The sequence below is a fragment of the Mustela nivalis genome, assembly GCF_964662115.1.
Source record: "Mustela nivalis genome assembly, chromosome: 5".
Classification (NCBI taxonomy): domain Eukaryota; kingdom Metazoa; phylum Chordata; class Mammalia; order Carnivora; family Mustelidae; genus Mustela; species Mustela nivalis.
This window is the reverse complement of record NC_139024.1, coordinates 138,534,722-138,561,556: the sequence shown is the minus strand read 5'-3', so window position 1 is coordinate 138,561,556 and position 26,835 is coordinate 138,534,722. Positions and strand designations below refer to the sequence as shown.

General features: G+C 44.8%; 1 long non-coding RNA gene across 1 annotated transcript in view; it reads left to right on the top strand.

Moving 5' to 3' along the window:
- LOC309865058 overlaps positions 1-26,835 on the top strand; it is a 43,064-nt gene that overhangs the window by 3,606 nt on the left and 12,623 nt on the right. The gene's annotated exons all lie outside the window — the stretch shown is intronic.

Sequence of the window (26,835 nt, the reverse complement as noted above, 5' to 3'; positions counted from 1 at the left end):
CATTAATGCCAAAAATGAGATTTAGGGTGGGGGTGGGAATGGTAGCGGTGGCTCAGTTGCCCAGGACATCGGAAGGTGGCTGTGACAGCTAGGGTTTGACCAGCAGAAGTGGCCTCTGCCCACCACCACCCCCCCCCATGCCATCCGTTCTCACTGGTGAACACCGTTAGCACCGCCCTGCAACCCCACCCACCCCCAGGCAGGGCTCGCTAACAATGGGGCACAAATCTTGGGCTGGGGGCCAGCCTATCTTCCTTGCTTTGTGAGGAGTGGAAAAGGAAAACAACATTCCACATTTTTGTGCTGTTTTCTGACCTCTAGAGTGCCCTGTATGAATTTTCCCCACTGGAGGATTCCAGGTAGAATCCCTAGCAGGATAAAGCAGGTTGTCCACCACTAAGGGACGGATGTTACTTGGTAGTGTTGGAATTCACTGCGAACCCTTAAGATATTCTCCTCATTTGTAATTACAGTGAACACAAGCATTAGGCCAACACTATCACCCAGGGAACAGCTGTGCATTTAGGACGTCACACATGGAAAGGTTTTCTTTTGTTTTTAAAGCAATTACATCTCTAGTCTCTGCATGCTTCTTCGCCTCCCCTACCATGGATTACATTTTTCTGGGATGGCTGGTTCAGGTCTTGGGACACTCAAGAGCATCAGGATTGGGCCAGGGCTGGACCTCTTGGGGCAACATTCCTCACGATTCTCGTAAGAGCTAAGAGATTTGGAACTGGAGGCAACTGGTAGAGTTTTTAATATTTGGTAAACAGCCAGGGTCCTGAGCTCTGGGAACAGCCTTATTTAGCTCTTTAAAATTTGGGTTAGAGGCTCCCAAGAAGCTGGTGTGGGCAGAGAAATGAACAATTGCTTCTCGGTCACACATGACAGCCAATGGACAGCTCTGAAAGTCTCAGCCCACAGTGGAGAGAGAGAACAAGGAACAGCCTTGGACCAGCTCTCATAGAAGAACGTTTTCTTCCCCAATGGATCTGCATCTGCCTGGATGTCAGCCAACATCTGTAGAAACCACTGTGCTGGTATGCTCTGGGCGAGGCTTGTGGCCATAGCAACAGGACGGGAGAGACGCGGTCCTTGAGAATGAGAACAGCGGATAAAGATGAGATATGAATCAGGCAGGAGAGGCTAGGGAGGTGAGGTTAAGGTTGGACTTGCCTGAAGAATGGAGCCATTTTCTGGTTGTGTTTAAAGCCCCTGTGTACGGTAGTGCTTAAGGTCCGTATGAGACTCTGATTGTAGCTCAGATGCACACTTCTTCCCTCTAAAGAGCAGGTGTAGCTCAAGCTGAGATCTGGGAGATTCAGAAACTCTAATCACCCCAGTGTCTTGTTCTCATCAAATGGAGTAGATTATATGCTGGTGATATGCCATTGACCTACTGTGGGCTCACCCTTGTTGAAACCTTTTTGTGAAAGATGCTGTCCAACGACGTGGAGTCCCATAAAAGAATGCACGTTCTTTCCGGTTGGGCAATTCCTGAGTGACTCTCATTCTCACACCCGTGTAAAGGAGGAGGAATAAAACCCACCCCAACCAGAGAGATCGACTGTTTCTGGGAAGCCGGTGATTTAAGCACTAGGCTCAGGTTCAAAGGTGTGAGTTCAAATCCTGGCAATGTTATGAGCCTTCACGTGACCTCTCTGTGCCTCTTGCTTCCTCACACACGAGTGAAGGTGGGGAGGGAACCTCCAGGACATCTCCAGTTCTGAATTTCTGTGTATCTGTAGACTGTAGAATAAAAGATTATGAGGCTCTTCTTGCAAGTGTCATGGTAGCCTCATGATTTGATGGAAGTTTTGTTAAGGTAGTGGCTGTAGAAACTCATTTATCTCTGTCAGTCTTATCTCTTCATCTCTAAGACAGCCGCAGCTCCCCTTAAGGCCTAGATCCCCAGGCTCACTTTTCCTGTCAACCCATTCCCCAGCAGGTCAGCCATCAGAGTTCTAAACTATGGGGCCCCACGCCTTCTTTCGTCCCAGTGACCTTGACCCCAGCCCTGGTATTGTGGCATTTGAAATTGTTCATCTGAGACAGAAATTTCAAACCATCTCTGCAATGGAACCAGCTGAGAAGTTAAAAAAAAAAAAAAAATCGATCCTGGAGATTCTGACTCCATTGATCTTCATTGGTATTTTGTAATGTTTCATAAGTGAGGCTGATACGGAATCACTTTTAAAACTATTGTTAAAAGGGAACAGACCTCCTGCTGTCGGGTGTCAGTCATCTTTACCATTTGACCTTGGAGGTTTTTTTTTTTTCTTATGTTCTGATATGGTTGCCCTGTGAGGGCATGCCCTCTGGATGTGAGGTTGGCAACCTCTAGGATTATCCCCAATGGTCCCCACTTCCTGGTATTCACACTCTTGTGTAATCCCTTCCCCTAAAGCCTGGGGCAGTCTAGGGGACTTGCCTTCCAGCCAGCAGTATAAAGTGGCAAAAGCGATGAAATGTCACTTCCAAGGTTTGGTTATGAAAGATGGTGAATCGCCTTGCTTGTCCTGTCTGTCTGTCTGTCTGTCTCTCTCTGCCCCCTCCTTTTCCCCTTACCAAGCTCTTGCTCTGAGGGGAGCAAGCTGATATGTTGTGATTAACCCTATGGAGAGAACCATGTGGCAGGAAGTTAATGGCTCTGGTCGTCAGCCAGCAGGGACTGGAGACCTGCTGACGCGCTGATAGGAATGAGCTTGAAAGTGAAAATACCCCCCAGTGATGACCGCTGACACTTTACAGCAGTGTGAGAGAGACCTTATATGTCACAGTTATGGAGCTAAACCATGTCCGGATACCTAGTGCACAGAAACCACAAGATAACAAATGTTAATGGCTTTAAACTAACATTGAGGGTCATTTGTTACACAGCCATAGTAGTTAATACACTCCCTGAAAGAAGAAGTGTGGATCCACAAACAGGAAGCTGTATCACGGGGATGGCTGGGAGTGAAGGGCTCTAGGAGGGGGTTTCTGGAGGTGGGTGTTGAGCAGACAGATCCAGGTGGCCAAGGCGAGGAAGACAGGTGTCCAATAAGTAGAACCTTGCCAACTAGACCACTGCCCCTCAAATAGCCAGTGTGCATTTAAATCACCTGAGGCATCTTGTAAAATGCTGATTCCGATTCAGTAGGTCTGAATGGGGGCAGGGAAGCATCTGTGTTCCCAGGTGACATTGATGCTACTGGTCTGGGGGCCACATTTTAGGGGACAGGGAGCTGCACTGTTCAGATTTGTGTGGCTCTCTGTGGTTGCTTCCTTCTAAAATAGGCTTCTCTGTTCCAACCCTGACTTGGTGGTGTTTCAGGAAGCTAAGGAAGAGGCCTTTACCCCTTGGGGCAGACTTTAGAAGGAGGAGCAGTGCCCCCTTGAGGCCACACGGTGGTGAGGGAGAAACACCTACCACGTGAATCTCCGAATTAGGTTGAATCCCATGAAGTAGTCATTCACATAAGCAAAAATTGTCAATGATTAGCAATTTCTTGAAGTTCCAGAAAGTTTGACTGCCTGTCCCTACTGGGAGATCCTCCTTACAGGGATGGTCCTGGAGCTTTTAAGTGTACAGATTCCTCAGCCGTCTTTCTCAAACGTCCCCCGAACCGAGAGGGGCACCAACCCTGGGCGTGCAGCCCGAGGCAGCCCGAGAAAAGTCTTTGAAGTATTTCTTTTTTTAATCTTACTATTCCATGCACATTAATGGAATGTGTTCATTGTAGTATAAAAATCATTTCCTCCCCAAATAAATGTGCAAAACTGCTGTATCAGGAAGTTGTACTCAGTCTAATGGGTGAGCTGGGAATATGCCTCTCCCAGGTGAGCAGCTCTGCCTAGACCCAAAGACCCCTTGTCCAGTTCTGAAATTCCCATATCCCCCTCAAACCACTCCCATCTCCTCACCCTCTCTGACTGCCTGAACTTGAGCCCGTTCCCTCCTCTTTTCTCAGGGTATACCAGTTCCCTCTGGCCATCATTCTGGTCTCTGCCAAGTACGGGTTGAAGGTCAAGCATTTCAATTGTGTTCAATAAATCCCCACGCCCTGGACCTCCCACCACACCTACCTGGATAAACCCTTTCCCTCTGGATAAACCTGAACCTTCTGGATAAAGCCCGTCCTCCTGGATGGACTCAATCACTGGGCAAAACCCCACTCTCAGTTTTATCCCCATGGACTTGGGGGCAGCAGTGTTTTGCTGTGAAAAGGATGCTAAATTGATAACGCCATGTTATCCAGCCTCTCACGCGCTCTCCACGCTGCTCAACAGAGCTTTCATCCATTGTTTTTCCGAACTTCCCTGGTGTTAAGTGTGTAGGCAGGCTGTCCTAACGATGTAGATTTTTGGTCCCAGCCCAGGTCCACTGAATCAGCCTCCAGGGGAGGAGCTGGGGGATCTGCCTTTTGACACTCCCTTCCTGAGATTCTTCTCCCAAGGCAAGCTTGAGAACCACTGCTGTTATTCACCCAGGATGCCCTATTCTTGGCCCCTCTGTGGCCACAGGGGAATTGTCCAGCCTCCCTGCTCAGCCCTGCCTCCCATCACCACCCAGCCAAGTCCGATGTTGCCTCCCTTCCCACTTAGAAGATTAAGGCCATCTGCTCTGTGCTTCCTGAGTCGCTCTCCCTCCACCTTCCAACAGACTCCACATTTCCTTTCCCTTTCTCTCCGGTCTCTGAGGGAAGAGACGCCGTCCTGTGGCTACTTCTCTCTCTGGGTCTGGGCACCTCCTTGTCCATGTCCTCTGGCACGTGGCCCATCATCATCCCCCACTCCTGTACATTTATTTAGTATGGCCCTCGCCAAAGAGAATTTTTTGGTTTGGTTTTGTTTTGTTGAGTGGGACTTCTTGTCTTCCCCTTAAGACACAAACTATCTCACAGTAACTTTACTTAATCTCAAGCTCATCCCCCAGTACCCCCCCCCCCCCCCCCGCCATGGCTGTTGCCTCACGGCCCATGTGAAATGTTCCGGCTGCTCATTCTCCCCCTTCTCCTCTCTCTGGCCTCACTGAGTGCCCTGCATTGTGTGGGTAGGGCCTTTGTGAGGCCTCCGGTTTAAAAGCCAGAGCGGGGGTGGTGCGGCTGTATCTCGTAAGGTGAGATTATGGTGAGAAAACGGAGGAACCCTGGCTCCCCCTTAGACTGAACGGCCACATGGATTTGCTCTCCCCACAGCTGCTCTGATCCAAGTCCACATCTTGTTTCCCTGCAGATTCATAGGGCCTCTGCATAGAGCTGGCTGTACGGCTGCTGGGCATTGATCTGGCAGATGGAAAGTTGCTGAGGCCCACAGGTGGGTTTCTTTGCACAGACTGTGGTCCAGAGAGAAGACCTTCCGGAGCTGGGGGGAATCTGGGCCAAATGGCACCTCCAGATAGGCTCCAGGTACGTGAGACTGATTATTTTTACTCCTACCTGCACCCGCCAGCCTGATAGGCAATTTTTTTTTTTTTTGGACTTCAAAAAAAGTGATTACAGGCGAAATTCACATAACATAAACTTAACCATTTTAGAGTGAACCATTCTGTAGTATTTAACACGTTCGTGGTGTTGTGCAAACACGACCCTATCTAGTTCCAAAACATTTTCATCGCTCCAGAAGGAAGCCCATTAATCTGTTTTTTCCTTAATTCCACCTCCCCGGAGCCATGGCAACTACAGATTTATCCATTCCGGATGTTTTATGTAGGTGAAATCATACAATGTGTGACCTTTGCGACTGGCTTCTTCCCTTTAGTGGAATGTTTTCAAGGTTCATCCGTGCTATAGCATGTATGAACACATGCTTCATTCCTCTTTTTTTTTTTTTTTTGATACTCTCAAATATTTTCACTGAAGTGAAATAAACATAAAAATTTGCCATCTAAATTACTTTTAACTGTCCAGTTCAAGGGTATTAAATGCATTTGTAATGGCAACCACCCCCATTCCCCATCTCCATAAGTCTTACCATTTTGTACAACTGAAATTCTGTTAAAGGCTGATTTCCCAGTCCTTTAACCCCAGCCCCTGGCAACCACCCTTCCACTTTCTCCACGATTTTGACTACTCTAGGTAACCTCATACAAGTAGGATGCTAGGCAATTCTTAAAGTAAAAATGGGCTCTCGGTGCCCATTTTGGGGCAGTCTTGTGTGTTTCATACAGCCCTGTAGCCCACTATTCCTCAGGTTTTACCTGATGATGAGAATCTGGGGATTTATATGACCAAGGACAAGACGCGGGATGGAAATCCCATGGTCGTGAAGATGCCCAGCTGATTCTGACCAGAAACAAAAGGAAAAAAACCCAGAAGAACCCAGTGTCTTCATCTTTCCCCCTTTGTAACTTCTATCGAAAGAACTCCATTTCTAGACGGTATTTTCTCTGTGATCTATGTTGTGTAGTTAGGGAGCATTCTTTCATAGGCTATAATTGTTGCATCTAGATTCTGAAAGTAGAACAAGCATGGTGTCCAGGTGCCATTTCTTTCTGTTCAGGTCCTGAAACCATCCCTTTGTACACATGTGGGTGTGTCTTTTAAATCTTGGCTAATTGTATATCTCCCATGCATTGTCATTATTATTCATAATGTCACAGCTCTCGTGGATGTGTTTGTATTGAAGCAACATAGCTAAGAGCACTGAACTTCTCTCATATCTGAAATGAGTAAGCGTCATCCAAAGTCAGCATCTGAGCATTACCCTGATGGCTCAATCTCATGCAATCCAGAAGAAATAACATGGAGGCCAGCTGGAGCCTACTCTGGCAATTCCCTGCTAGAACTGTGGCTGAATTAGGGGCCCCAGAACAACCTCAAAGGGCACTTGTCTAAGGGGTCTTCAGAGCATTTGCTTGAACCTGTGCACAGGCTGGGGTTGGAGAACATTTCTAAAGGGGAGATAGAGACTGGCATGCACCCAGGTCTCAGTCAGGTCAGAACCCCACCTGAGTGGCACCATCAGCCTGGACCATTCCAGGCACCAGAGAGGGGCTTGGAAAGTTTGGGGAAGGCTCTCCAAAGCACAGGTGCCCCTGAGGTGTAGGGCCGGGGCCAAGAACTCTGCTTGCCTAGATTTAAGGGGTACTAGTGGATGACCCAGGTGCCAGCTCACATTCTCCTAGAAGGATATCAAGATGAATTAGAGAGATTAGATGTGTGAGAAACACTCAGGGCATATGCTGGTAGGGAAAATGGGAAGTATATAGGCTAAATAATGCCACAAAGATGTCTATGTCCTACTCCCCAGAACTTGTGAACATGTTACCACATGGGACAAAAAGCACTTTAGATATGTGATTAAGTTAAGAATTGAGAGATAGGGGGCACCTGGGTGGCTCAGTGAGTTAAAGCCTCTGCCTTCAGCTTGGGCCATGATCCCAGATCCTGGGATCAAGCCCCACATGGGGCTCTCTGCTCGGCAGGGAGCCTGCTTCCTGCTCTCTCTCTCTCTCTCTGCCTGCCTCTCTGCCTACTTGTGATCTCTGTCTGTCAAATAAATAAATAAAATCTTAAAAAAAAAAAAGAATTGAGAGATGGGAAGATTATCCTGGATTGATGGGTTGGACCCACTGTGATCACAGATACTATGTTCTAAGAGGAAGACAGGAGCAGAGTCAGAGAAGGAGTCATGATGACAAAGCAGGGGTCTGAGTGACATTAGGAAGGGGCCAGGAGCCAAGGACTATGGGTGGCCTCTCCAAGCTACAGAAGAGTATACAGAGAGTATAGATTCTGTCTTAGAGCTTACAGAATGAATGCAGCCCTGAGGGGCCATTTCAGACTTCTGACTTCCAGGACTGTAAGATAATGAATTTGTGTTGTTTTGAGCCCATAAGCTTATGGCGATTTGTTGCAGCAGCTACAGGAAGTTAAGATCAGTAGGAAGCCACAGGAGGCTGGGGAGTTTTTGGGAAGCAGGTCTAACTCTTCCAAGAAGAGAGGATGGCTGGAGGTCTGGGAGGAAACCGTTTTAAGGAAGTTTTGGCAGGAGGATGACAGGTCCTTGAGCTCAAGTTGCTTGAGAGAGGAGCCCTGAGTGCTGTCCCTGCTGTGCTGTCCCTGACTGGGAGAGGTAGATTTCAGAGTGTTGGGGCTGACCCACGGCCCCCATACTGTGCGATGTATTAAATCCCACAAATATTCTGAGAACAGCTCCTCAGTATCCCGTGGCCTCTTCTCTAAGGAGGAGCGCATCAGGACCACGATTCCTGTTCATTCTCCCTTTCTTCTACTCTCCATCTGATGGCCTCCTCCCTTTATCTCTCATCTTGGCAGATCATGGTGATTTACCTGGTGGTATGACCCAGACCTCATTCCTGAAGGGGCCTGATCACCTTTACAATGTGGGGGTGTTGGGAGTGCCTATTCACAGTTACTATGGGGAAGGGGTTGCCCGGAGCCACCTGAGGGGATCCCTGGGCTCCACACAAATTCTCCTGCCGCACTGTGTAAAAGGAGCCCTTCCTCTTCCTACTGGTCAGGATCACTAGCTCCTGCCCAGATGGCAGGTCCTTGAAACTCCATAGGGACCTTCTTTACTTCCTATCCTCTCTAGTGCATGCATTTTATCCAGTCAACTGTCCACCTACTATGTCTTCTGTCCAGTCACCATGGTGTCATTATGTTCTGTAGGATGTTCAGATCATCCCCATTATCTGTAGACCGTTTTATGACAGAAGGCAGGAGAATTCATCTAGCCCTGAGGCAAAGTTCTAATGGAATATTTTTTCCATCCTACGTTAGTATGAACTGTTTCTAATCCTCTTTCTTGATTGGAGATGAAAAGAATGCAACTTCCAGGTCAGTGACCGCATGCCATAGACCATGTCCAGCACAGCACCTGTGATCAGGGTTACTATTTGTCTAATTTTTGTAGATTATAGTCATTTCCCAATATCTAGTCAGTTTCCACAGGGGCCAGACTGAATTAAATGGAGGTATGATTGGTGCTATGACTTTGTATCCTTGAGAACATTAATAGTGGTACAAATTTCCACCATCATTTTCAGAATGTCATATTGTTTTTGACTTACTACTTTGGCCAGTGGCGGTATTTTTAGATGTGGTGTTGTGCAGTGAAAGGTTTTGTCCCAAGGGCCAGTGTTGAAGCTAATTCAACTCCCAGGTAAGCCAACTAGAATTGTGCACTTAGGAAATAAGGAAATGACCACAGACATGTCAGTGGAGCCAGTAGGGCCACTGTGAGCTGGGCATTAATGAGGATTCCACTTACTTATAGGACTTACAGGTCCCTATTCTAAGGAGTGGGGGCATGATGGTACTTCAGGTCTCCAGGTATCAATGTCAACTCAGACCCTGTGCCCAGTAATCCTTGAATAGTTTGGGTTTTCCCCTTTCCCCAGTGATTAGTCACCTAGTACGTGACCTTCTGGGAAGAAATATTATTAAGAGATGAATTGTGTTCCCCCAAAAGAACATATGTTGAAGTCCTATCCCCCATTATCTGTGAATGTGGGCTTACTTAAGCATAGGATCTTTGCAGATTTATCCACATTAAGATGAGTTTAGTTCATTAGGGTGGATCTTACCCCGATATGACTGAAGTCTTTGAAAAATGGGGAAATTTGAACATAGAGACAGGCGCAGAAGAGAGGCAATATGGAGACACAGGGAGAAGACAGCCATATAAAGCAAGCATTGGAGTGACACATGTGCAAGCCAAGAAATACTAGAGATTGCAACAATCACCAGACAGGAGGAGGCAAAGAAGGATTGCCCTCCAGGTTTTGGAGGGGGCCCAGCCCTACCAACACCTTGATTTCGGACTTCTGGAATCCAGAACTGTGAGAGACTAAATTTCTATTGAGTTACGCCACCTACTCATTACACTTTGCTACGGCAGCCCCAGGAAATAGATAGAACTATCTCCACAGCATAGCTTGCTATGGCATTGCAAGCTTCTGCCTCTTTGGCGAATGAATTCCAAATCTGAAAGTTGGCTCAGATCTAGAAGCTCAATAATGAGACAGCCCCGCAGCCCTCCCCGCCTCTATTCCTACCTTTGTTGTTGTAGATATTAAGCACCACCCTTCTCAGTTGCTTGTTTATTTTGCCCTTGGGACACCACATTGTGCAAACCAGCTCCCTGACAGGCATGCCTCTTTGGCTGCCTCTCTGACTTCCCCAGTCAGTAGGGTGGTTGTGGCCCCATGTCTTCTGGTGGCTAATCCCAGACTCCTGGTTGTGAGTTTTTCCAGGCTTTCCCTCATGCTAACCATGGATCTTCATAAACCATCCACTCCTCCTGTGGTCAGCCCTGGCCTGCAGAGCAGAGCCACCACTGGGCATATTGGTGATGCTGGCAGCCCTCACCAGCACAGCTCCAATGGCTTTGATGAAAGGTGTGCCATCTGCGCCTTTGGTGGGGCATCATCTTCTGGTGGGTTTTTGCCTCACCTTATATATATACCCATTCCAACATGCACACTGCTTCTTCATCCCTCCCTTGGCTGCCTGTCAGGGCAGCTTGGGTATTTTTACTCCACCCAGCATTTCTGCAAGAGAAAATTTGTCCATTCCCTGGGATCCTTGCCAGGATGTTAAATCCTGACTCTAGAGAAATTGCCTTTGAGTCAATGACTCCTGCTTTGTTGAGTCCTACACTCTGATCCCTCTGGCCAAGGCCCCTAGTATGGCTAATTCTTACAGCAACTTTGGTGTGTAATTTATTTATTTCCTTATCAGGACCAGCATATTCCCCAACCAGGTTATGCTGGACTTGACTGTAGTTAGCACCTAGGAGGGAAGAGGAGAGGAGAGAGTTCCCAAAGGGCACAGATTCCCTGCAAGAGACAGCAGGAGAACCTCTGGACGAGTGGCAGGTGTGACCCCAGTGGAAGACAGAAGGAAGGAAATCACATGTGGTGCAGATTTAAGAAAGTTCTGGCAGGGCCAATGGGGAGTTTCAAGGTCAGAGTCATTCATCTGAAATTAGAGGAATCCATGCCTCCCCCAAAACAAGGCATCCTCCCTCCCCCTGAGTGCAAGCCACCCAGATGCCTTGTTTATGCAATGAGACTGACATCTATTGTACAGGAAACTGTGAGGATGGAATAAAAGAATGCCTGAGATGTACCCCATCCAGGATGCCAAACACATGCCCCTCCCCTTCCCATACCCAGTGCAGATTCTCGCTAGCATTTTCTTCCTCCAGGGGGCCTGGTTCAGCTCCTTAAGCATTCACTCTCAATACAATATAGCAAAAGGTCTCTTATGAAATTTTGTTCCCAGACAAGACCTAGACACTGACCTGACTGCTCTGTCCCCATTGAAGAGAAAACTCACTCTTCCATGGGAGTCCTAAGACATTTCTAGGGCTTATAAACTGGTAGTTGTGTTTAAAGAGCATGCTCTGTAACTTCCAGGTATTCTGTTAGAATACTATTATCCAAATAGTGCATAGCAAAACTCTGGCTCATGAGGAGGACATTCATTTCCTTGGGTTCTTTGCCAGTTTTCAGTTTAGGGAAGTTGAGGGTGGAGGCTCCTGTAACCATGGTGAAGAGAGGAGGGAAGAGAGCTGGATGGGTGTGTGCGCAGAAATAGAGTGGGTGGGGCTTGAGGCATGTGTTGTAAAGGGCGAACTTCTCTATGGGGTGTGGGTGAAGGCGTGGGCTTCTCCGAGGGCCCCCATGGGGTCACAGGTCTGTGTCAACTGAATGACAGGAAATACTGTATCACATGTTCAACTCCAAAGTCTCCAGTATTTAGGAGCAGAGGGAAGAGTGCTGCTTTCTCTTTCACTCTCCCAACTAATCAGACTTCCCTTGGGCAGCTCCAGGTGCAATGGAAATGGATTCTCCTCAAAGCCGCTGTGCTGGGTTCTGCTGAGACATACGCTCACTCACATGCTCACCACTGATGCCTTCAATGGTGTTCACACGAGAGGCTCAGCTACAAGGAGCCTGTACATATTTCCGTGCTCAGCAAAGCTCCTCCCTGCTCTGTGTGCTAATAGCTTACCAGCCATACACACACTCAGCATCTGGTGAGGACCCCATCTTCTCAGTGTTCTATTTAATTTTTTTCTTTTTGCCTGAGGGAGAATATGGGCCATACTCCCCTCCCTTTTTCTTTCCTCTAATTACTGTCTGCAAGTACATTTTTTTCAGTTGAACTCCTTGGTGTCAAAGAAAGAGAACCTTCATACATTTAAAGCATATACACTTCTGTCTCTAGGCCTGTTGCCCTTGAAGAAGAATCTTCCTTGCCTTTGGACAGCCTCATGAAAGTCTCTTGCTGGCCCAGATGCATCCCTCTGAGGGAGAATGTGTTACGGATGCCTCTGTTAGTGTAGGCTGTAAGAGGTCAGGATGGTTATTGGTTCAACCTTGGGATTTCCATATTTTCCTTACGTTTCTTTTTTTTTTTTTTCCTGTGCTCCCAGTACAACATGTGCATTATTCTTGATTTTTGATGATTATTTCAGATAAGTGCCCTTCTGTATTTAAAGATGTAAATGTTTTGCATGTGCATGTGACACATGTGTTTGTGTGTATGTGTTGGGAAGGGAAGGGAAGGAAGAAAGGAAAGAAAGGAAGGCAAATATAGAGCAAGAAATAGGGCACAATCCCTGCTGGGCTGGTAACTTCTGGTGCTTGTTATGAATGAAGCAACCTGGGCAGGATTTTCTAAGGCAGGACTTTGTTGGAATAGGCAGGTATGGCCATTAGGCTATGTGGAGAGTAGAGTTGTCCAGTTATGGAGGACTCTGAATGGCAGGATGAGAGGTTTGCTTTTAAAGGATAGTGAAGAGCAATTGAAGCCTTGTGTGCCAGGGAGTGCCATGTGCAGACTGGACTAGAGCAGAAGGAGCTTGGGTGTGGGAGGTTCATGGGCGGCTGTTGGAATTCCTCACTCAAAGGCAGATAGGCTTGTACTGTGGGTGGGTGTACAGCAGGAATGCTGCAGTTCAGCTAGAGGAGAAGGACACTTCAGAGGTCTGTGCACAGCCACTGATTGGATCAGGAGTCAAGGAATAGGAAGGAGACAGAGATGGACCCTCTGGAGTCAGGAGAGTGAGGTCTGGAAGGTGGCAGGACCTTGGGGAAGGAGGAAGGTCATGGGGAAGAAGAGATTTTGTGCAGATGGGGATGAGTTTTATTTTGGACACACGGAGTTGAAAGTGTCTGCAGAATGCCTTGGAGGAAACATCCAGTCTGTCATGGCAAATGCGGGTCAGACCTTCAGCAGAGGGATGTAGATTTAAGATGCACATACATGGGACATCAGCTTAGAGGTGATGACAATGATTGTAAGAGGAAAATAGACCCTTGAGGGATCACGATTAACTACAAAATTTGGATCTCTGAAATCCATCTTGACATTTTCATTTATGGGACATAGATCGGTGTCTTAAGCTACAGATTTCATTTGTTGGATATCTATCCATCTATCTAATCTGTTTTGAGCTGAATTGTGTCCCCTGTCAAATTCATATGATGGACTCCTGACCCCTATAGACTCAGAATGTGACCATATTTAGAGATGGGGTCCTAAAAACATACTTAAATTAATGGGAAGCTGTTAGAGTGGGCCCCAATCTAGATTACTTGTGTCCTTATGAGAAAGGAAACTTTGGATGAGCAAAGAGACACCAGGAGCACATTGCCCAGAGGGAAGACTGCATGAAGACACAGGAAAGAGGAATCTGCAAATCAAGGAGAGAGGCCTTAGAAGACACCAACCTTGCCCACGCCTTGGTCTTGGACTCCCAGCCCCCAGAACTCTAAGGAGATCAGTGTCTATTTTCAGGCCACTCTGTCTGTGGTGTTTGTTATGACCGCCTGAGAAAGTGAATGTCATATATACCCATATCCATATGTGTGTGCATGTATGTATATATCTAGAAAAACTTTTTATTTTTTTAAAGATTTTATTTATTTATTTGACAGACAGAGATCACAAGTAGGCAGAGAGGCAGGCAGAAAGAGAAGAGGAAGCAGGCTCCCTGCTGGCTCAACCCCAGGACCCTGAGATCATGACCTGAGCTGAAGGCAGAGGCTTAACCCTCTGAGCCACCCAGGCACCCCTAGAAAATCTTTTTTGCCTACAGCAAAACAAGACCACCTAGTAGTATAGTTGGAAAGGACACCAAATAGCACAGGCTGGAGGGACTGCCGGGAGACAAGTGATCGAACAAGGACACATCATATTAGCACTGATTATTTTCTTTTTCTAAGATTTTATTTATTTATTTATTTATTTATAGCTCGAATGGGAGAAGTGGCAGAGGAAAAGGCAGGGAAAATCTCAAGCCGACTCCTTGCTGAGTGTAGAGCCTGACACGGGGCTTGATCTCATGACCTGAGCCGAAATCAAGAGTCAGACATTTACCGATGAAAGCGCAGTGGTTGCCATCTTTCTTCCTCATCCTGATGGGGACTGCTGTGGTGATTGCCCATCCAAAGTGCCCCGACTTGTGCCTCCCACCCTCCTGGGGGCATGCTGTGGGGGCCTCTAAATATGGAAAGGAAATATGGGTGCTGAGCTACTGGCCAGGCCTATCTTGACACATGAACACGTGCAGACAATGAGCTCAAAAGGGTGACATCTTCATTGTCCCTGAAGGCCTCACTGCTCCTCCTTCTCCTTTGAGCCATCAGAGCTCATCCTAAGTCCTTGCAAATTTCTTCCACTGCTGAGGTTAGTAGGAGGCACAGTAAGAAAGGGACTTAGGGCAGTGCCCAGCACTCAATGCATTGCTCAATGATTAGAGCAATCAATGCATGTTAGCATTAACCATTATCGTCATACTCTTCCTACCTTTCTTACTCAGCTATTAAGCTATGCAAGGGAAGGCTTTGTGTCACCTTGATATTTGGATCTCTTACATGACTCAGTAATGGTAGGATCCATAATGTTTTTCAAATGATGAAGAATAGGGCCACATGAATTTTCTTCTTAACATCAGAATTTTACATGTAGTCTTTGCTTTGCCCAGTACTGTGAGACTCTAAGAATGACCAAGCAAGCTGAAACCATGCAAAGCAATCTCAGTAATCAACGAGAATAACCCATCATCAATCATCAGTGAGATATTTTCATGACCTGCAATATTTTTGTCAAAACGTTAAGGTCTTTCTTATTTTTGGCCATAAATGTAAAAGAAGAATTTTAATCATAGCAAAACTACATACGGAAGCACTGTACATTAATGATGAGATGAATACTGAGTTTAGAAATGTAGAAAAGTTGGTAAAAGTGAGTGTTAGGATCAAGGAAATGTGTATACAGTATTTGTTAAATTTATTCGACACTGACACACTTCTTACATCAATCATCTCATTGAGCTTGTGTTCTATTGATCACATGTAATACAAGTTGTCAAAGTTGGCTGGTAAAGAGACACTAGGAAACAACTCATGCATTTTTGTATGATCTAGAGAAAGGTATCTACTAAAAGATTTTGTTTTGGGTTTCCTGACTGTCTAAATATGTGTATAGAAAATTTATCACAATCATCAGAGATTTAAACTCTTGGCCTCCAAGTGCCAGTTTAAGAGGGGCTCCTTAGTTGCTGTCAGTTGCAAAATGGTTCTTTCCAGTGGGGGGGGGGTGAGCCCTACCTCTTGTGACGTTCCTTACTCTGCCGGGCTCCTTGCTAAATCTATGCCCCCCAACAGTCAGGATTCTTTGGGTGGCATGTGTATCTCATTTCAACTTTGGATGCCTCTAGCTTCCAATCAGAGTTCTAAACATGGTGAGAGACATCTGTAGGACCTCCCCCAACACTCACATCTGCTCAACCTGGAAATAGAGGTCAATGTTGTTGGGGGCAGAGATCATAGGATAAATGCTTTTGTCTCTCATCCCTCAGATAGATGATTCTGAGATGTACTGCATCGGTTTCTCCAAAAACCCTAGCAAGATCTTTGTCCAGGCATCCATCTTGGGGGTTAACTTGATAACACATCCGTGCACTGACATTTCCTCCTTCCCTTATTCCTGCTCCCGGGCCCTCTTTGCATGTAATTGCATGTCATGCTCTGCCTTTGGGAAAATCCAGGCTAACGCAGATGGGGTCTTCTAACTAACCAGACTCGATCCTGGGTCTTTGCTTGGATCCCCAAATAGCACTGGGATGAGATGGGATGGGGTGTGGTAGGGAGGTGGGGAGACTGCGGATGCCCAGTGGAAAGGGGCGTTGTTTCCAAAAGAAGGGAGGAAATAAGTTGCGGAGACCAAAAACAGGTAAAAGAAAGCACGAAAGAAGGGATTACCCACTATCTATATTATGGCCTTGAGTAGCAATAGAAACGAAACTTTCAGAAATACAGTTTACTAACTGGTCAGGCTGGAAGTTTATTCACAAGTATGCCCTAGTGGTAGCATCCCTTCTATGCTCCCCCCAGTAGAAGAGACAAAACAGTCATGTTTCTCAAATTCTTTAGTTATCAGAACAGATCTGTAAAGGAGGTGAGACTATTATTTTCATTATACAGATGGGAAACTAAGGCAAAGTGATTAATCATCTCCCAAAGCCATAAAAGAAAGCTGCTGCTGAGTTTGGGATTCCATTTTGGATTTCCTCCCCATTGCCGCTGAGCCCTACCTTTTACAGGAACCAACCCCAGGGAAGAAGGTTTGTTGGGTTTCCTGGAAGGCAGAGGTTTGCGTTTGCATGCCCCGTGCTGGGGCATTTGACTGGGCGCAGCCAGGAGAATGTAGAAGTTGGTATGCCTAAGGAAAGGGTGGGGAGAGAAAGCATTCTGTGCAAGCCAGTCTTGGGATTGGGCTAGGTCATCACCAACCATATGCACTTGACCGGACTTGCCCGTGCCGGAGAAGAGTCTCTCTGACTCCATCCATGAACACCAAAGGACACAACAGAACTCATTTCTCTACAGGCTTGAGTCATGCCAACGGATATTCTTTGAAAGATCACCATTTGTAGTTGAATGCAAAAAAAAAAAAAAAAAATTGTCCCCAATACTTTACTGTTTTTTCATGTGCTTGTGAACAAATATGAGTTTCAGGAGAAATTATTTCCACTGTATTTCTCAGTTGAAATACAGACAAAAATGTGTTTCAACTTTTTTTTTTTTAAATGGTAGTTCTCATTTATTTTGAGATATAAGGGAGGGATATTTTGAGAGATTTTGAGATATTAATGGAGAGATGAAGAGGACCAAAACATAACTGGCATTTATTATTAACAGAATTTACATAGGTTACTCCATTTACTCCTTATGGCAGCCCTGTGAGACAAGGACTATAATTGTCCTCTTTGCAGAAGAGCACATCGGAGCTTAGAGAGGTCCCAAGCCATGAGCATGACTGACCGGGTTAGATGAGAAAACCAGCATCCAAGCCTGGCTGTGCCCAACTCCAAAGCCTGTGCTGTTTCTGCCACACACAGCCTCCCTCCCTGCACAGCTCATTCACAGTGCGGACGAACTAGTGGCATTCTGGATAGCCCACTGACACAGTAAGCCCAAATCCTGGGTTTGTTGTGGTTTTTTACAGTTGTGGATTTTCCCTTTTTTTTTTTTTTTTTTTTTATTATGGATGTCAGATTCTCCTCCTTCCCTAATAGTTATCTTCACACACACACACACACACACCCAACACACACACACACACACACACACACACACACAGTATCTGGGTAGGGGGAAGTAGAGATGGGAGACAGTAAAAGTACACGTTAAGTATTTTCCAGAAAAACATATCACAGACCGGGTGACTTATAAACAACAGATATTTATTTCTCACGGTTCAGAAGCCCACAATCAAGGGACTGAACACCGACAGATCTGACGTCTGGTGAGAGTCCAGTTCCTGACCAGGCTGAGCCAGCAGCTTCTCGCTGAACCATCACCCAATGGAAGGGGTGAGGGAGCTCCCCAAAGTCCCTGTTACAGGGGCACTAACCCCATTCAAGAGGGCTCCACCCTTAAGACCTAGTCACCTCCCGAAGGCCCACCTCCTAATGCCATCCCCTTGGGGGTTAGATTTCACACATGAACCGCAGGCGGACATCGGCACCCCATTTCATTGATTCTAAAATGAGCACTTTTTCATGCGTCAGCCGTCTGAGAGCCCTGTGCCTAATGATCACTGTTGGCCAGGCAGCGTGTGGCCCAGCGTACAAGCATCAAAGCTCAGACGGCAGGTGTCCAAGACTTAGAGGAAAATCCCAGACAATCGTGGAGCACTCTGAGAAGGAAGACAGCCCTACCCAGAACTCTCCAGATAGCTCTGGATGGCTCATAGGGCAATTGCGGTTGGGGGAATAGGGACTTCCAAGGTTCTGCATCAAAGAGTGATTCCAAAGAGGTAAATGCTGTCTGTGGAAAAAGTTTTAGGCATGACTTAAACCAATGTATTTAGCTTATAGTTCCCTTTTTGCGTACGAAGAATAGTGATACAAGATTTTAAAAAATTCTATGTCCAAAGAGCTCTAGAAGGACTTTTCTTAAAAATTTCTTTAAAAACTCGAACTCCTAAGAAAGTCTTGTGGCATGTACAGTTAGATCTGAGTGTTTTTCCTCTCTTGGTGCTTCCTCAGTGTATGTGCTGTCAACCATTTCAGATTCCATGGTATACGGTAGTATTTACGTTTTATATTTTAATACTCATCAATCTGCTTGTAATGTATTCATGGAAAAATATGTGAGCCATCTTGCCTTTAAACTATTTTCAAACTCTCATGGAAAACTGCCAATACTTTTGCTATCTAGCTAAGATACTCTTTTGCTTTTGGAAGGGGGAAGTTCCAATACTGTAGGGTTATGTTTCTAGATATAATTTTAGTCGGGTTTTTGTTAATCCTGGCATTTTTCTAAAGCAAAAAAAAAAAATCATCATAAAAAATGAAGATGAGCTACATCAACCTGCTTTCACTATACAAAACGTGTAATCCGGAGAACACAAAGTCATTGTTTGGGTTGTATAACATTTCAGTTTGGAAGGCTTGCTTTTTTGCTCCTGCACTGGTTCACTATAATTAGGGATATGTGTGTCTTTGAGTTCCCTTGGTGGTGCCCTATGAATTTATTTCTTGGTACATTTAAATTGAAAAATGTAACCTTATCCTTGGTGCCACAGGTGTATTTATTTATATTATCTTGCTTTTAGGAAAACACTATTCTATCATAAAATATTTTAACCTTAAATTACTTCCCACAAGCCTCAAGTTTCCTGCAACTCCTATCTGGGCGTAAAAAGAAATCGATACACTCTGGTTTGAAGGGCACCGGACTTTGGTTCTTGTCACACTTTCAGATAACAAATGCTTCACAGAAAGCAGGCCCAGTCTTTTTCCATTTTGCACCATTCTTTCCGGCCTGGCTCTGCCAGGTCATCATGTCTGGGCTGACGGCAGTTTCTAGGCTTGGAGGAAATTGCGTTTTCAGGGATGCGGACATCCCCTTGGTTATGTCCCAGAATGCAGACATCCCTGGGTTATGTCCATGTGCATGAAGCTCACCCCAGGCCCAGGCTCCTGATTCGGGATTTGGTGCCCTGTTGGCCTTTTGAAGGAAAACCCTCCCTCTCTGTGTCCCCCAACACTGAAGCTAAGATGTCAGTGTCCCCCTGCCTGCCCACCCTAGTGGGGGTCCGGCGTGTTCCTTCCACGTGTGTTCTCCAACCTGTGGTCCTGGAGCTTTTGTGGCTCCAGATTTGGGGCCAGAGTTTGCCCCCACGGTTGAAATATCCTGCGGGGGGAGAAGGGTTTCAGCTCTTCTGATCAATGGGCTCCCTGTTTTAAACCTTTTGATGGTGCCCACTGCCTTCAAAATAATGTCCAAACTCCTGAGGTGGCTTCAGAAATCCTTCGTCATCTCCTGGGCTTCAGGGCATTGCCACTGTGTCGCCTTGCATTTCTGGCCTTCTGCCCCAATGCTCCCCGACTCTGACAGTGGTCCGGTAACCCCCGCCCCCGCCCCAGTTTGCTATACTCTCCCTAGCTCCTTGGCCTCTGCCTGAGGCCTAGAGAGGGTTTGACTGGTCTTAGGGAGTCCTGCAAATGCATTGCTGCAAATCTCCTTATTTTCATGGGAAAACACATTCTAAGCCAATTTGGAAACCAGTGTGTGGAGCACAGGTGGCTGGAAGCAAGCGCTGCACAGGCTTCATTAGCCAATCAAGTTATATCAGAAGAGTAGGGCCTGGGGATGAACCCCCTCCTCCAGGAAGAAGCCCTTTTAGAGCTTTGGAAGCTTCCACTCGGAAGGCTGAGCCATTGGGTTCCTGCCTTGTGAGGCACGTAAGGGTGCCCAGAATAGAACTGGCGAGAATAGAATGCTGGGCACCAAGGCAGCTCTGGTAAACAGTCCAGGGGCAAGGGGACAGTGGGCCCAGGAGAGCTCTACCTGAGGGCCTCACCAGGATGGGAAGGGGGCACAGCTAGCTCACTTGTAAAAAGTACCCGGGGCTCCCGCAAGCTCATTCTCAGAGGTTAATAGGTGTGAAATCAGTATTTATCACAGCGGCCTTTTCCTTGCGTGATTCTGTGAGTTCCCACCTCCTTTTGGAGCTCAGCAGGACACCTTCCCCTCCCCAGAGTCCAGATCTGTGTGGGAGCCTTGGCTTGGTGTCAAGGCTTCTGATGGCATATCAGCCAACATTTCTGTTATTCTTGTCAAAAGCAGCAGGTGACTTTTTTCTGGCCACAGTGATAGTCGAGGCCTCGCTCAAGTAAGCCCTGGGGGGTGGGCCACGTGTAGAATCTGAGGGGGCTGAGCTGTAGGGTGGGCCTTCTGGAAGGATCTTCATGCAGGTGGAGGAAGGAAAAAGTCCAGGACATCGTGGCTGAAGAAAGCAGGGACTTAGGCAGACCTGGTGTGTGTGTGTGTGTGTGTGTGTGTGTATACATGTGCACATGTGTGTGCGCGTGCAAGGACCTTTATAGATTGTTGGATATGGGGAATCTCAAAGCTTGCTGGCATCTGCTGGTAAGCAAGCTGGCTCTATTTCATGACCATTCCCCAGGCCAAGTCTGTGTCCATGATCGCTAGTGGGGAATCAAGAACTTAGTAATGTAGTTCAATCAGTGTCCTAAGGATTTGCATGTGTGCCCTCGTTTCATCCTCTTAACGACCCTGGCAGGATTCATATCTCCGTTTAACACACGAGGAAACAAGTTAGAGAGCTTATTTTGCTGTTCCATATCTGGAAGCTGGGTCCTCCGATGCCATGGCCCAGGAGCTCTCCGGCCATCATTTGTTTCCTGCGGGATTATACAGAAATGGGCACCGCTTGGCTTCCAAGGATGCAGCAAAGACAGGAAATGACCACCTCATTGCCAGACTTCTTCCTCAGCATTCTTCAAAACGTGTTACCAGAAATGCAGTAAGAATGGCTGGATGTTGAGACTCAGGGACACAAAACCTGTTTTCTGGCTTCTTCTCACTGCCACTTCTAAATTCAATGAGCCACCCTCCTGCCCTGCTTAAGAAGTTTGAATGGCACCTGTTGCCCACAGGGGTCGGATCTCAAACCTTTAAGTGTCTTTCCAAGTCCTTCGGAACCGGTGGCCGCGTGAGCAGCCAGACTAGATCTGTACATTATAAGGGAGGCACCACGCCATTTCCGTTAAGCATCTACCAGGAAAACTAGCAGACCTGTATTTGTACAAGAAAGACACGCTGGGTGTTGCTGGTGGGGAAACCCTTCATGTGAGTGATTTGGAACTTGGGAACGGCACTCCTACCTCAACAGAATAGTCATTCAGCTTCTGGTTATTTCTTGCAAAATCCTTGAGCCGGCTCAGCCCGCATGGAGCTGGAATGGGTCTGGCTGCTTGGCTGGGTCCTCCTCTTTATGCACCTTCCCACCACCCAGAGGGCCGATCTGATAAGGGCTGGGGCTTCTGCGTAGCCTGTGTCCCTCCTGGCTTCCTAAAATGCACAGCTGCCTTTTGCTGCTGGGAAAATATTTATTGAAGGTCTGGCTGTCGCTGAGAGAGTTTGACAACTCGTAAGGCACAAACATTCTTTATCTGCAGGATGAGGTTAGTTTCTTTTGGGCCTGGTGTTTTGTAAGAAGGAAATCGCTTTCATAAGCATCAGATTAGATCCAGGAAGCATCCAAAGGACAATGAAAAGCTGATGAGGCCCAGCGTCCAGATTTTCTCATTGGTCACTACTGCCACCTTCTGGCTGATTTTGTGAACGACATAGTAGGGACTGTAAGGAAAGCTTCCTTATCCCAGTATTCCGTTTTTATAAGCTCTGTGTGGCGCACGGGGGAAATAGAAAAATTATTCTTTAAATAGAGTATTTATTGGTAGATTTCATATTAGCAAGAATTATAAAGCAGACAGAATAGCGACATAAAAATAAAATATATAGTGGAATGTTTGCGTTTGAGGCAATAGGGAAAAGAATCAGTGAGAGCAGTTTGCTATACCTTCTGCCTCAGCGTTCATCAGCTTTGTCCAAAATAGGTGGTTAGACCTTATATGAGTTTCTAAGACCTCCTGCCCGCTCTCTAAACCTGATTTCTTAACAAATTTATGCTACTCTATCCACTCGTTTTGGAAAATCAGTCCAAGATTAGGAACTTAGGTGAAAATTGTTACCTACAAAAAAATTATTGGGTTTAAAATATGTCTTTAATCATGCAATGACAAATGTCAGTCTTCTAAAAGTTTTTATCATGATCAGTCGATGCTCCTCATGACAACGGCACTCATTAATCCCTATCACCTCTTTAACTCAGCCACCCTCCCACCTCCTCTCTGCTAACCATCGGTTTGTTCTCTATGGTTAAGAGTCTGTTGGTTTGCCTCTCTTTCTCTCTTTTTTCCCCCTTTGCTCATTTGTTTTATTTCTTAAATTTCATAGATGAGTGAAGTCATATGGTATTTGCCTTTCTCTGACTCACTTATTCATTTAGTATTATACTCTCTAGCTCCAACCATGTCATTGCAAATGGCAAGATTTCATTCTTTTTGAGGGCTGAGTAATATTCCATTGCATGCATGCATATATATGTATATAAATGCATATAATATATATATATATGTATATAAAATATATATGCCACACCTTTTTTTATTCTTTCATCCATCTACAGGCATCTGGGCTTTTCCATACTTTGGCTATTGTGAATCTTGCTGCTATAAACATTGGGGTGCATGTATCCATTTGAATTAGTGTTTTTGTATTCTTTGAGTAAAAACTTAATCATGCAATTGCTGGATCTGGGTGGTTCTATTTTTAACTTTTTGAGAAACCTCCGCACTGTTTTCCATAGTTGCTGAACCAGTTTGCATTCCCACCAGCAGTATGAGAGGGTTCCTTTTCTACATACCCTTGCCAATACTTGTTGTTCCTTGTGTTTTTGATTTTAGCTATTCTGACAAATGTGAAGTGTTATCTCATTATAGTTTTGATTTGCATTTCCCTGATGATCAGTGATATTGAGCATCTTTTCATATGTCTGTTGGTCATCCAAATGTCTTTAGAGAATTGTTTGTTCATTACTTATGACCATTTTTAATTGGATTATTTTTGGGGGGTGTTGATTAATATAAATTCTTTATATTTTTTGGATTATAACCATTTATCAGATATATCATTTGCACATATATTCTCCCATTCTGTAGGTTCTCATCCCCATTAAAGATTATTTTAGCTGTGGGTTTTTCATATATGACCTTTGTGATATTGAGATATGTCTCCTCTAAACCTACTTTACTTTGCTGCTTTGTATCATGAATGAATGTCATACTTTGCCAAATGGTTTTTCTGCATCTATTGAAATGATCATATGGTTCTTATCCTATCTCTTATTGACATGATATTTCACACTGATGATTTGTTAATATTGAACCACATTGGCAACCCAGGAATGACTCCCACTTGATTGTGGTGAATGATTTAAAAAAAAAATGTATTGCTGGATTCGGTTTGCTGGTATTTTGTTGGAGATTTTTACATCTCTGTTCATCAGAGATATTGGCCTGTAGTTCTCTCTCTGTCTCTGTGTCTCTCTCTCTCTTTTTAGATAATGTATTTATCTGGTTTAGGCATTAGGGTAATTTGTCCTCATAGAATGAATTTGGAAATTTTCTTCCCTCATCTAGTTTTTGGAATACTTTGAGAAGGATAGGTATTAACTATTCTTTAAATGTTTGGTAGAATTTGCCTGGGAAGCCATCTGGCCCGGACTTTTCTTTGTTGGGGGTTTTTTGGTCAGTGATTCAATTTCTTTGCTGGTATTGAGTCTCTTTAAGTTTTCTGTTTCTTCCTGTTTCAGTTTTGGTAGTTTATATATTTCTGGGAGTTTGTCTATTTCTTCTACATTGTCCAATTTGTTGGCAGATAGTTTTTCATAATATTCTCTTATCACTGCTTGTATTTCTGTAATGGTTATTTCTCCTTTCTCATTTGCAATTTTATTTATTAGGGTCCTTTCCTCTTATTTTTTCTTGTTAAGTCTGACTAGAGGTTTATTGATTTTTATTGATTTTTTCCAAAGAAACACCTCCTGGTTTCATTAATCTGTTCTATTTTTATAATTGGTTTGTTTGTTTGTTTCTGTATCATTTATCTCTGTTCTACTCTTTATTATTTCCTTCCTTCTGTGGTTCTTTCTCTAGCTCCTTCAGGTGTAAGGTTAGGTTGTTTGAGATTTTTCATGCTTTTTGAGGTAAGCCTGTATGCTAGAAACTTCCCTCTCTGAACTGCTTTTGATTTATCCCAAAGATTTTGAACCATTGTGTTTTCATTTTCATTTGTTTCCAATTTCTTCTTTTATTTTCTGGTTGACACATTCATTGCTTAGTAGCATGCTACTTAACCTCCCTGCATTTGTGGTCTTTCCAGACTTTTTTTTTGTGTTTGATTTCTAGTTTCATAGCCTTAGGGTTAGAAAAGATGCGTGGTATGATTTTGATCTTTTTTAATTTATTGAGGCTTGCTTTGTGGCCCAAAATGTTATCTCTTCTGGAGAATGTTCCATGTGCACTTGAAAATAATGTGTCTTCTGCTGTTTTAGGATGGAATATTCTGAATATGTCTGTTAAATCCATCTGGCCCAGGGTATCATTCAAAGCCATCATTTCCTTATTGATACTCTGTTTAGATAATCTATCCATGATGTAGGTGGGGTGTTGAAGGCCCCTACTACCATTGTGTTATTATTGATTTATTCCTTTATGTTTGTTATTAACTGTTTTATGTATTTGGGTGCTCCCATGTTGGGAGCATAAATATTTGCAATGGTTATATCTTCTTGTTGAATCGTCCCGTCTATTATTATATAATGTCTTTCTTTGTCTTTTGCTGCAGTCTTTTTTTTTTTTTTTTAAAGATTTTATTTATTTATTTGACAGACAGAGATCACAAGTAGGCAGAGAGGCAGGCGGAGAGAGAGGTGGAGGCAGGCTCCCTGCTGAGCAGAGAGCCCAATGCAGGGCTCGATCCCCGGACCCTGAGACCATGACCTGAGCCGAAGGCAGAAGCCTAATCCACTGAGCCACCTAGGTGCCCCTGCTGTAGTCTTTGTTTTAAAGTCTATTTTGTCTGATGTAAGTATTGTCACTCTATCTTTCTTTTGACATTCATTTGCATGCTAGATGTTTCTTCATCCTCTTACTTTTAATCTGCAGGTGATTTTAGGTCTAAACTGTTCTCTTATTGTTTTAATCCATTCTGTCACCCACTTTCTTTTGTATGGAGTGTTTAATCCATTTAATTCAAAGTAATTACAATAGATATGTATCTATTGACTTTTTATTACCTGTTTTGTGGTTGTTTCGGAAGATTTTTCTCTGATCCTTTCTTGTCTTTCTCTCTTCCATGGTTTGCTGGGTTTTTAAATGACATGTTTGAAATTCTTCCTCTTTTTTCTTTGCAAATTTATTAGTGGTTTTTAAATTTGTGGTTGCAATTATGTTTGTACATGCCCTTTTCTGCATATAGCAGTCTATGTTAAGTTGATGGTGTTTAAGTTTGAGCCCATCCTTTACTCCTCCCCTCCCCGTGTTTATGTATATGGTGTCATATTTTACATCATTTTATGCTGTGAGTTCCTTGACTGATTTGTTTTTATAGAAGTATTAACTTTTACTGCCTTTATGTTTCTTACCTTCATACTATCATTTTTGATCTTTCCTTTCCACTCAAATAGTCCCCTTTCATATTTTTTGCAGGACTGGTTAGTGGTCAGGAACTCCTTTAGTTTCATTTGTTTGGGAAACTTGTTATCTCTCCTTCTATTCTGAATGGTAGCCTTGCTGGATAGAGTATCCACGACTGCAGGTTTTTGTCCTTTGAATTCAGCACTTTGAAAGTATCATGCCACTCCTTTCTGGCTTGGAAAGTTTCTGCTGAAAAATCCCCCAATAGCCTATGGTTTTTCCTTTGTATGTAATTGACTTATTTTGTTTTGCTGGTTTTAATATTTTTTCTATATCACTACATTTCGCCATTTTATTTATTTATTTTTTTAAAGATTTTATTTATTTATCTGACAGAGAGAGATCACAAGCAGGCAGAGAAGCAGGTGGGTGGGACGGAAGCAGGCTCCCCGCTGAGCAGAGAGCCTGATGAGGGACTCGATCCCAGGACCCTGAGATCATGACCTGAGCTGAAGGCAGAGGCTTAACCCACTGAGCCACCCAGGCACCCCACATTTTGCCATTTTAATTACCATATGTCTTGATGTGGATCTGCTCTTGTTGATTCTGTTGGGGTTCTCTGTGCATCCTGGACCTGGACATCTGTTTCCTTCCTCAATATTAGGGGAGTTTTCAGCTATTAAATTGAAATGATTAAGTTCTCTGCCCCCTTTTCTGCCTCTTCTCTTCTGGGCTCTTATAATACAAATGTTATTACCTTTGATGGAGTCACTGAGTTCCCTAGGTGTT